This window comes from Triticum dicoccoides, chromosome 4B (genome assembly GCF_002162155.2).
Source record: "Triticum dicoccoides isolate Atlit2015 ecotype Zavitan chromosome 4B, WEW_v2.0, whole genome shotgun sequence".
Lineage (NCBI taxonomy): Eukaryota > Viridiplantae > Streptophyta > Magnoliopsida > Poales > Poaceae > Triticum > Triticum dicoccoides.
In genome coordinates this window covers 358353247-358356706 of record NC_041387.1, presented here as the reverse complement: position 1 = coordinate 358356706, position 3460 = coordinate 358353247, and the positions used below count along the sequence as shown (strand labels likewise).

The 3460-nt window shown below is 41.4% G+C and overlaps 1 long non-coding RNA gene across 1 annotated transcript; it reads left to right on the top strand.

The window, feature by feature from the left end:
* Window positions 1-7: 7 nt before the first annotated feature.
* On the top strand, window positions 8-3255 carry LOC119296152. Its single transcript, XR_005144916.1, has 3 exons — window positions 8-529; window positions 1246-1454; window positions 2764-3255. It is a non-coding gene; the product is annotated as an uncharacterized LOC119296152 (long non-coding RNA).
* Window positions 3256-3460: the final 205 nt, after the last annotated feature.

Genomic DNA, 3460 nt, shown 5'->3' with positions numbered 1-3460 from the left:
CTGCCCCAAATCACAACCTCATCCAAATCGACCTACCCTACTTCCACCCCGGCCACCTCGCCGCCGAGCACCTTCCGCTGTGGCCGACCACCATTCGCCACCCCAAGCATCCCACCGCAGTGCCTCCCCGACTATTGTCGCCAGCCACCCTTCGCCTCTTCGTCCCAAACTATCTGCACAAGGACGGGAAGGGAGGGAGACCCGATGGGCGGAGGAGGTCGAAGCCGTTGCCCACACCGCGGATCTGCCGCGGGGATGCGGGAAGAAAGGACGCGGTTGCGCGGCCCCCGGATCCGGCGAAGGACGTGCGCAAGAGGCGGCCAACGGGGCGCGGGGCACAACTCCAGATCCGGGCGGCCCGAGCAGAGCGTGAAGCTAGGAAGCGGGCATATGCTTTGGGTGGCCGCCTTCGGTGCAGCCGGCGGCAACGGCATGGCTGTAGTTTGGCGGCTAGGTTTGGGTGCCCCAGTGTCACCCCTGCAAGTGACAGGAAGTGAGCGACCAGGAACCAGAAGATGCCGGCAGTCTGGTAACATATGGATTTCTCCTCTCTTCTAGTAGATAATCCAGATTGTTTTGTCTTTCGTGAGCTTTTGTGCTGATGTGTGATCCAAAATTTGGACGCATATCAATTGTTTGACCCATGTGCTAGAAGGATCTGGTCTAGTTTGTTTAATCAATGATATACCAGTTTACATGTACTTGGGAAGTTTTCATCAGCTGTACTTGCATATTGGAGTGAAGGTGCTAAAGTTTAGCAATTCTTCATTTTATTTCTTTAATTCTGTAAGTTGTGTTGAAAGTTGTCAATGATTACAATTAGAATCGAAGCAATGCTACTTTTACCCCTCCGTTAAAAAATGCTACTTGTACTGACTTTGTCAAGCATTATAGTGTATAGATAAGTGTATATCTGCAGAGTGTTATGTAGATGGCTTGAAACTTCTTTATGGGTAATTGAAAAGGACGAACAACTAAACTGTATCTCATAGATGAACACTACTATTTACTGTCTCACCCGAGCTAGTATTATTGTAGCAGGCATTGCATTGTCTAAAATGGATATGTGGAATTACCTAGCAATCAGGTCTTGTACAATCTGGATAAATATGGAGTGACATTTGCGAGCTGTGGCATGGCCTGCACTAACGTTCACAAGGCTGGTGTCTCTTTTAAAAAACCATGCATTTAGTTGCTGTTTGCTTTGACCTGATCTGATAGCAAGTGTTTTTTATGCATCTTTAGTGAAGAAGTTTTTGAGTGGCTGTCTGCTCGGAGCTACCGGAAGAACAGGCTAGCTGCCAACGCACAAAGACCAAGGCGGAGAATGAAGGTAGAAGCTAGACAGAATACCCGAGGAAGGTCGACCTCGAGACTTACTTGAGCCACGAGAATATTTCCCTTGAGTTCGAGAGGATGTTCAGTTGCTTCATCACTTAGCATTATTGATTATGGTTGGTTCCTTTGATCGCCCTTAATTTTTTCATTATCACTTCCTTATAGGTTTCTCAATTTTTTCCTGCAGCACACTGCCTATAAGTAGTAAATGTGAAGTTAGGAATGAGATTTTCCTTATGCATTTTCTGGTTTGCGAAGCAGCTTTTGGTAACCTGGTTCATTTAGTCTATTGATGTTCAACTTTTATACAGTTTCTTCATTGTATAAATTAAATTGCATGCTGCCTCTGTAATAGTATAAGTACTATTCCTAGCCTTACTTATAGAACTTTGTGTAACTATAGGTATTTGTTTTCCTCTAAAATAGATTTATATTTCAAGGAAGCAGATTCATAAGGAAAATCATAGTATTATAGGCAGAACAAGTTCTTGCAAAACATCAACATGAAAGAGGTTTGCTGATGGTTCTAGTACCGATGCTCTTAGGGACCATGAGTATGTCCTTACCGATGCTCGTTGGCGATCTTCCTCTGGAATGAGTTCCTAATTTTCTTGTGTTGGGATATCAATGCAACTAAACTTATGATATATTGTGGCATTCTTCTCTTACATGCAGTACTTTTGCACACTCTGGTAATATCCCTTTTGATGTTCTTTTTAATGTAACTTTGGTTAGAAAACTTGGGAGATCTTGATAGGAGTGATGAACTTGATAGAACTTGTAATATGGTAGCGTGGACTTCTACCACGAGTAGTTTACCCTTGTAACTTGGGAGATCTTGATAGGAGTGATGCCCTTCCTTTCCTTTTAAAATGGAAGATATATTGCCTCCGCCCTATACATGGTACAAAACTAATCATCAAATGGCATGAGAAATTTTGTTTATCTGTATGGTCCTGCATGATGCTATCTGTTGAGGCACAAGCTTTTTCGGACGGAGGGAGTATAAACATGCTATATATGCTTGGCATGCAGTTTTCTGATGTGTACAAGTTGTTTGACCTTGTATTTTACTGCTTACTATGTACTCCCTCCGTCCTAAAATAAGTGTCTCAAGCTTAGTACAATTTTGTACTAGAGCTAGTACAAAGTTGAGACAGTTATTTTGGGACGGAGGGAGTACTATACATCCGGAATTGTATTTGGAAGTGTCAAAATTTATCATTTATAATCATTGATAGTTACATTGCTAGATATACACACACTGAAAGTCTGAAATATTCTTGAAAAAGCACATGTCAGCTGTCATATCTTCATTAGATGTTTTTAAATCTTTTCCTGGTTTGATGTTGATATTTTGTTAGTTTGTAGATGCTGCTAGTTTGTACTTTCAAAAATTTAAACTTGATTTTGTTTTCTCTGCAGTACAACAAGTTGTGTCTCAAGCTTGTAAGTTCTGTTACAAGGATGAGATTGTTAGAATGCTACAAAACTTCTACGTGATAGCAGTTGTACCAGTCAACTAGGATGTCTACATGATGTTTCTTGTATTCATGGCAGCAACAAAATCTTGTGGCGCAAGGTTAAGCTCTGATCTTCAAAAGCATTGCAAGCTTGGTGATTCTTCTGCGGGAGACATGTGGTCCTGTTTAAATTATGCTGTTTCACATGATGGTGGCGAGTCTGTTATTCACAAGACATCTAATGAAGTCATCCAATAAAAAGGTTCCGAACAAACAATTTGTCTTCCTAGACATGGCTGTAGCTGCGTGTCAAGCTCAAACCACTTGTTTAGCTTAGTTTGAACAAAAGAAATCTTAATTGTCTATGTAAATTCTGTTTATTGATGTAGTTGGACGCTACTGAATGCATGTATGAATGTTGTAGTACTGAATTTTAATCATTATGTGTTTGTGATTTTCTACTGAATATTGAGTCAATTCCTGTGTGAATAGAAATAAAAATAAATATACGTGAACAGAAATAAAAATAAATATACACGCTACCAGGATCAGGCAAACTGCGGCTAGTAAAAGTAAGGGCAGACTATCTACCAGGGATTATCATAACTGCAGGCAATTAGATTACCGGCATACCACATCTATCTGCCGGGAGAACGGGG